General features: G+C 36.1%; 2 non-coding genes across 2 annotated transcripts; one reads left to right on the top strand and one right to left on the bottom strand.

Annotated features, from left to right (window-relative positions):
- The first annotated feature begins 214 nt into the window (after positions 1 to 214).
- On the top strand, positions 215 to 287 carry trnar-acg (transfer RNA arginine (anticodon ACG)). Its single transcript has one exon. It is a non-coding gene; the product is annotated as a tRNA-Arg (tRNA).
- A 4,170-nt stretch (positions 288 to 4,457) lies between these two features.
- On the bottom strand, positions 4,458 to 4,530 carry trnar-acg (transfer RNA arginine (anticodon ACG)). The gene has a single exon. It is a non-coding gene; the product is annotated as a tRNA-Arg (tRNA).
- Between the last annotated feature and the right edge of the window lie 3,458 nt (positions 4,531 to 7,988).

The raw sequence follows: 7,988 nt of genomic DNA on the forward strand, positions 1-7,988 counted from the left end.
GTGTTGCGAAATAATCGGTTTTAATGTATACAATAAATTGTTTGTTTTAAACGTCTAGTTTTATGTGCGTTAAATATTTGAAAACTTGTTATCTGAAATACGTTGTTTTATACGACGTATATATTTGGAGTTTGTCATGTAAACTTATGGGACAAATCTGCATAATTTGTTCGTATGTATACATTTTGGTGATTCTGGTCGTTATTTGTTCATCGGGCCAGTGGCGCAATGGATAACGCGTCTGACTACGGATCAGAAGATTCTAGGTTCGACTCCTGGCTGGCTCGATTCTTTTGAACTCAGATTCTCGAGTCGTTTGCATGTACGTTGTCATTACATACGGGCTATCCTCGATTCTTTTATTCAATTAGTTAGCACATTTTTTGAAAGAGTCACAAACGCAACTTATGAATATTCATTATTAAACTATTTTGATTATTTTAAAGATGTTTCTCTTCATGTCAGCTTCGCGAAATACAACTCTTTAAATTGTTTATTAAACGCTCAGTCAATTGTTTATTAAACTACCCCAAGCTTACCTTAAGCATATATATACAAATTTCGTATTTATTTTTTAAACCAGAGTTAAGAGCAGGGATAAGAGTGGATGTCTACTTGCGAAGTTTAAATTCAAATCAGAACGTAAAATAATGCCTGTAAATATTTACTGACAGAATACCTCTTGACAAAACGTGTCGCGTTGAAAACGAAAACACACCATATATGAGAAACTTAAAAAAGAATTATTAGTTTTCGACCAATTTAGCCACGAGAGGGCAGCAGTTCACTGTTGTTGCTCAACATGAGAGAAAACAAAAAGAAATACAAACGTTTTTTTCACGTCAACTTTCGGTGATTTGTAAGACTTTTTAATGATAAGGGACGAACACTGCGCAAACTAACTTCAGAATCAAAGTCCATAAGAATCGCGACATCTTACAAAATATTCAAACAAATGATGTTTGAAAATGCTCGGAGAATAAGAAAAGGAAAGAGAGCAGCTCCTATTCAAGAATATTGTGCACTGTTTCCCAATGGATAAAGAGGACTAAACAACGCATAGAAGATTGTTCATGAAAACACGTAGTTGCAGTCGACAGGAGTCAGTGTTCGCTTTTTGCGTAATTTGAAGGAAACTTTCCAATACTAGGCTACAACAAATGTGTAGAAATTAGGTTATAGATCATGTCTACCGTTACAACTAACTTGTAAAAAATGCTTATATATGTTTGATTCTGAAAATGATAAATGTTCAATAAATTGTGGCTGTATAATTTTAGCTAAACCTTAAAGAACACATTTAACATAACACATTTCCTTTTACGTTTAGTGCGGGCTATTATAATTATTTTTAAAGCTGAAGCTTTGTTTTATTCCTTTAAAAAATAAACGGTATAAAATAAAAGTACATATAAATAACAGACACATATTCAAATATTTTAAGGCTTTTTTGCACCTTGCATGCACTGATCCACATTGAACCTTTACATTGTGTCCTGAATCCAAGAGGTTCTCTATCAGAGAAAAAGTAAATCAAATTGACAAAATGAGTCAAATCAGTCAAATCAAATCAGTCCTTATAAGACACTGATTAACATTTTCAGTATATATATGTGTTTTATTAGGGTTAAAGTACTCTGTGGGGAAAAGTGGACATCAAATGCTAGAGAACCGCTGCACTAAGGCTCAATCCCAATTCTATTTTTGTGCCCCTACTCCTTCCCCTTAGCCCTGGAAACAGTGTGAATGGGAATGGCTTCAAAATTTACCCCTATGAATTGGACCACGTGGCATTTGTGTTGGCAACAACTTGGCAAAACTCTTTTGCAATATTATTAACAACCGGAGAGTGACATTCATCACAAAACAGAACATCTTAAATAAATCGCAAATTGGCTTCTTACCAAAACAAAGAACATCTGACCATATTTACTTCCTTCATGCTTTAATAAATAAAAACATAAAAGACAAACAAAGAAAGATTTTCTCTTGTTTTGTTGATTTTAAAAAAGCTTTCGATTCTATTTGGCATGATGGACTGTTATACAAATTGTTGCAAATTGGCATTGGTGGAAAAGTATATAGCATTATAGAAGTCATGTATAAGAAAAGGAAATGCGCTGTAAAAGTTGGAAATATGAGAACAGAGTTTGTCCAGCAGAGTCGAGGGGTGCGACAGGGCTGCAGCCTGATTCCAACGCTGTTTAACATCTACATTAATGATCTGGCAGACATTCTAGACGGCTCCGACTGCATCCCCGGCCTCACTCTACTTGACTCAGAAGTAAAGTGCCTGCTGTATGCGGATGACTTGGTGCTGCTGCCTCCCACAGCAGAGGGTCTTCAACAGGCTGTGCTGACTCTGCTGGAGCAGTAATGTGAGGAATGGGCACTGAGGGTCAATCTGGACAAGACCAAAGTCATGGTGTTCCAGAAGAAGGCCAGATTTCAGGGACACAAATACCATTTCACATACAGAGGAGAAGCTCTAGAGCATTGTAGCAGTTACTATACCTGGGTATCCAGATCTCCGCCTCTGGGGGCTTCAGTCTCGCTGTCAAGACTCTGAGTGAGAGGGCTCGTAGAGCATTCTATGCTATAAAGTCACGCTTTGGCCAATTACAGTTACCAACTAAAACATGGATTAAATTATATCACGCTATTATCAAACCAATCGTACTATATGGGAGTGAAATTTGGGGACCAGTATTAAAATTTGAAAATTGGAATAAAAGTTTAATTGAACAAACACAATTAGAATTTGCTAAAAACATCTTACATATCCACAGAAACACCTCTAACATTGCCTGCAGGGCTGAACTGGGTTTATACCCGCTGAACTTCAGAAACGAGCTGTTCAGTTCTGGCTGCACCTGCATCAGTTGGACCCCCAGTCTGTCCAATATAAAGCCCTTCTGGCCAATGAAAAACCTAAAATGTCTCATCCTCTAAACACACTGGTATCTGAACTACTGAAGAAAACTCAAACCGAACCCGTACCCAAACAAAACCTTCACAAAAACATTGACAAAACATTAAAATATAATTATGATGAAAAACTAAAAAATGAATTTAACCTCCAAACTAAACTTCCCATTTCCCATTACAGTCAGAAATTACCTGGACTTCCTGGGGCCAGCCCCCCAAGGCGAGTCGATGAATTGCAGTTTTAGTTACTTCCGTATTGGCTTCCCGATGGTGAGAGTTGTGCCTGGCTTTCAGTACAATGTAAACAAAAGATACGTTGGATTATTACAAATTATTAAAATGATTATTTATGTATGAATGCAGATAATAACAACAGTTCAATAAATTTTTTTTGCTAATATATAGCTTACATTAACAATAGACAAATGCTATTTTTTATTTATTTTTATTTATTTATTCATTTTGTCATTTATTTTCATTGTAAAATTATCACTCATGTTTAAATCAAAACCTTCTTCATTTAAGTCCAAAGAGAGAAATAGACTATTGTTTGTATTTTATTAATATTTTGTGCTGTGTTTGGTTACTGAGCAGCAATAAACAACACTTCAAAATATAAGCAGTTTTCATGTGATTTTCTAAACTTGTAGTGTTTTGAATTTAATAAACGCATAATAATTGTGATAACCGTTAAACCAATATTATTCTTCAGACTATAATCGTACAACCAAAATCTATAATTGTTGCATCCCTAATTGTTACACAGTTCAAAACAACATGAATGTGTTTGAATGTAGAAGCCTACTTGAGCAATTCACTGATTTTGTTATGCTTCGAAATACAACATTTGAATATGTTTGTAAAAAAGCCATATTGTACAATGCAGTGATGTTATGTAGTTTCAAAATACAACATATTAACGTTTTAATGTAGAAAAAGTCTTCTTAAGTAGCAAAATACAGCATAAAATTTTAAAATATATTTATTATCTGTTTTTTGTCCTGTCTCTGTTATCCTGTTGCACTGTAGAAGCTCTGTCACGAAAACAAATTCCTCGTATGTGTGAACATACCTGGCAATAAAGCTCTTTCTGATTTTGATTCATATGGAATTATATTGCTGTTGTATCATCACTTATATTGCAAGTCACATCTCTCAGGCCCCTCATTTGAGATGCTTTTTATGAACTGGCCCCCAGACAAACTAATTGAATAGCCCTGCCTTAGCTCTTGCCACTAGCTCTAGCACTAACTTTTCTTTTTACATTTTTGTTATCTATATCTATCTATCTCTATATATGAAAGCTTTCTTTTCTTGAAGATGAGCTAAAAAAAAACTTTGGGAACAATGAGGAGATTCATTTAAGTCGAAGACCCAACAAACACGCCCGGTTTTTGTCACTATACATGTTGACCCAGATATAAACCTTCGCCTACATTAAAGGTGTGTCCTGTATTCACTCACTGCAATGTTAGCCTATAACGTAAGCGCCAGTGTTAAACGACTCGAGAATCAAAGTTCAAAAGAATCGAGCCAGCCAGGAGTCGAACCTAGAATCTTCTGATCCGTAGTCAGACGCGTTATCCATTGCGCCACTGGCCCGTTGCGGTGGTAGAGTTCACACACAGTTTTCCGACCAAATTGTTCAATTTAGGGTACGTATTTCACTTCAAAATATTTGGATAATACAAACGTTTGTTCATTCAACAAACTGTACAGCACACATACATAAAACACGTGCACACCTATAAATAACTCATGTACATCTATACTATTGGATATTCAAAATAATATGAAACTTGACTATACCTTGATGCATAACGTTACTCGCTTAACTCATACATTATAAACTCGATTCTTGCATAAACACCCTTTTACAATCTATGATAAACACCCACATTAACACACACACACATACATATAAACTCGATTGTTTGTTTATGCCAGGAAAGTGTATGATAAGTGTATGCGTGCAAGTTTAAAAGCAAGTTTCGTATTGTTTTGAACATCCAACAGTGTATATGCGAGTAATTTAGGTGTATGTACGTGTTTTACGTTTGTTTTGAAAAGCAAAGTTTGTTTTAAATCTCACACTGTACTTTAAACCTACCGTGCAGCGACGACTAGATTCACACGCTACTGCTCAAGTACTTCAGTGCTGCAATTGTTTGTTCGTGTATTTGAGCAGTGTGATTCTAGTCATCGCTGCACGGTAGGTTTAAGGTACAGTTAGCACAAGTTTATGCACAGTATGTTGAAACACACATTCGTCAACTGCAGGTCCATGTAAGGTGAGTATCAAAATCGTCATCAGTCGTCATTATGAATAGGCAGTAGGGTAAAGGGAGTCTCATAAATTACAGCCACCGTTTGATAAAAGCTAAATATGTTGCCAGGTTGAAAGAAATCACACCATTAAATAATTGATTGGCTTGCCGAACAGGATCCCCTCAGTCTGTCACTATGAATAATAAACATTAGAGGTTCTCAAACCTTTGAAAATCTGAATTAAAAACTCACACTTTATTTCTAATGTAGCTATGCACTGTGAAATGAATAAATGTTAGGAATGTAGTGGAGTCAGAGTTGTTTCATTTTGAGTTCAAACCCGATCCGATACTCAATACATAAAAAGAAACAGATCTAGGACGTTCCTTTTTTCAATTTAAATTCACCGTATTTTAAGATCCAACTCTGTTAACAAACAGAGCACTTCTGTGATGAAGCTTGAACAATCAGGTAATAAATGACATCAATTCTTTACTTTTGGCCAAAAAAAATCTGATATAAAACAAATAGCATCGTAACTTAAAATAGCCGGCAGGCAGTCCCACTTTTACATATCTCACAGCTTGCTATGGCAATGTTGTCATCATCAACTTTATAATGCCTTCAGCTTTCCGCTTCAAGCTGCTTTTGTTTTCTACTTTGCTGGCATTTAACCAATAGCGTCTCTGCAACAAAGTGATGTCATGCCGCACACGTTGCTGTTTTTGTGTCAAGTCAAGAAAGAGGTCTAACTTTGTGCCACTGCATAACTATAGATGTTATAAAAAATAATATACAGATACAGTATATTCGAGTCCTGATCGGAAGGTAACGTCCGATTCCGATCTACTCTGAAACAGCGTGATCGGGCCTGATTTCCAATCACTTGATCAGATCTGGACATCCCTAATAATCATAAAACATTTCCATGTGAAGGCACTTGATTGCTTTTTAAAATTTTATTTGAATTAATTTGAAACCATGCTGGAATTTTGGAAGCCCCAATAGTTCCCGAGCCCATTGGCTACCACTGCCAAACATGTGATTTTACTTGTAGCATTGTTAATCATACAGATGTTAAAATTGGCAAGCTATAAATAGCTAACAACATAATTCTAAGGCCCAATACCAATTCTACCTCTTAGCCCAGGCATGTCCAAACTTGGTCCTGGAGGGCTGGTGTTATGCATATTTTGTTTCCAATTAACCCCAATTAGACACACCTGAACCAGCTAATCAAGCTGTTTTTAGGTATACTACAAACTTCCTGTGAGGTGTGTTGAACGAAGTTGGAGCTCAACTATGCAGGACACCGACCCTCCAGGACTGAGTTTGGACACCCCTGCCTTAGCCCTTCCCTATTCTCTTTAGCTTGAAGGTGTAGGGCTAAGGGGAAGGGGAAGGGCTAGATAACACTTTGTTTCAAAGGCCAAGGGGAAGGGGTAGGGGTACAAAAATAGAATTGAGATTGGGCTTAAGTAAATAATATTTAAGGAAAGGCCTGAAAGATTAGGAGTAATCCTCAAAATTTAGTTTGAAAGTTTTAAATGTTAATATTAGTTGCTTTTATGTTTCTGTGCCCTTTTTGTACAATATTTGGCCCCCTCAAAACGTTCCCCACATTGCTTAAAATAGTTACTTAAGCATTTGAAAACATTTTATTTGAAATATTTGAGGTGGTGCAGTAGGTAGTGCTGTCGCCTCACAGCAAGAAGGTTGTTGGTTTGAGCCTCAGCTAGGTCAGATGGCGTTTCTGTGTGGAGTTTGCATGTTCTCCCCGCGTTCGCGTGGGTTTCCTCCAGGTGATCCGGTTTCCCCCACAAGTCCAAAGACATGCGGTACATGTGAATTGGGTAAGTTAAATTGTACGTAGTGTATGAGTGTGAATGAGAGTGTATAGATGTTTCCCAGAGATGGGTTGCAGCTGGAAGGGCATCCGCTGCAAAAAACATATGCTGGATAAGTTGGTGGTTCATTCCGCTGTGGCGACCCAAGATTAATAAAGGGACTAAGTCAAAAAGTCGAAATTCGAAAAATTGTTTGTTTCTAAAGTTTTCAAATTGCAAGATGTAAAATCATAATTGCAAGACAACGTTCAAGTGATGAGTTGACCTTTTATGATTGTGGAAATAGTAAGAATTGTGAGATTTTGATTTTGAGAATTGTAAATTTTGCAGTTACTGATTTTATACTGTATAATATGGAAGTATGCGGTCTTGGACACAGCCAAAGACATTTCTATTGATTAGTGAGAAGGGAATCATTTTAGGCATGTTGTTTTTTATTCAAAGGTAAAAAAAAAAAAATTTGTGCTGGTTGAATAAAAGTAACTTTAAAATCGAATTTGCCAGGGGTATAAATGATTTCGGACTTGATTGTATATATGTATAATACATAATATATGTGTGTACACCTACTTTAAAATTACCAAAAGAGTTTTTAATTTTAAGTGTATTAACTTGTACGGATTAGCCTAATTGTTTACCTAAATAATAGGCTACCGTGCTAGCAAAATAAACATTGTAAATTTAAATTTCACGGTCTTTATGTTTAATTCATAAATTAGGTGTGTTTTATTAAGCATAAATATCTGAATTTGGTTCACTGAGAGAAAAATAGTCAGAATTGTGAAATAAACAAACAAATGTATCGTTAAATTCCATTTCTACTGCGACTTGAGCAGAGATAAACACGCGAGAAGGTGGGTTTAAGCAATCTGGCAACCACAGTCTCCATAGCAAAGTTCAAAGTGTGTGCAGATTATGCAATGGTGTAAATAAAAGCGTGCAGCT

The sequence above is a fragment of the Danio aesculapii genome, chromosome 25, assembly GCF_903798145.1.
Source record: "Danio aesculapii chromosome 25, fDanAes4.1, whole genome shotgun sequence".
NCBI classification, from domain to species: Eukaryota; Metazoa; Chordata; class Actinopteri; order Cypriniformes; family Danionidae; genus Danio; species Danio aesculapii.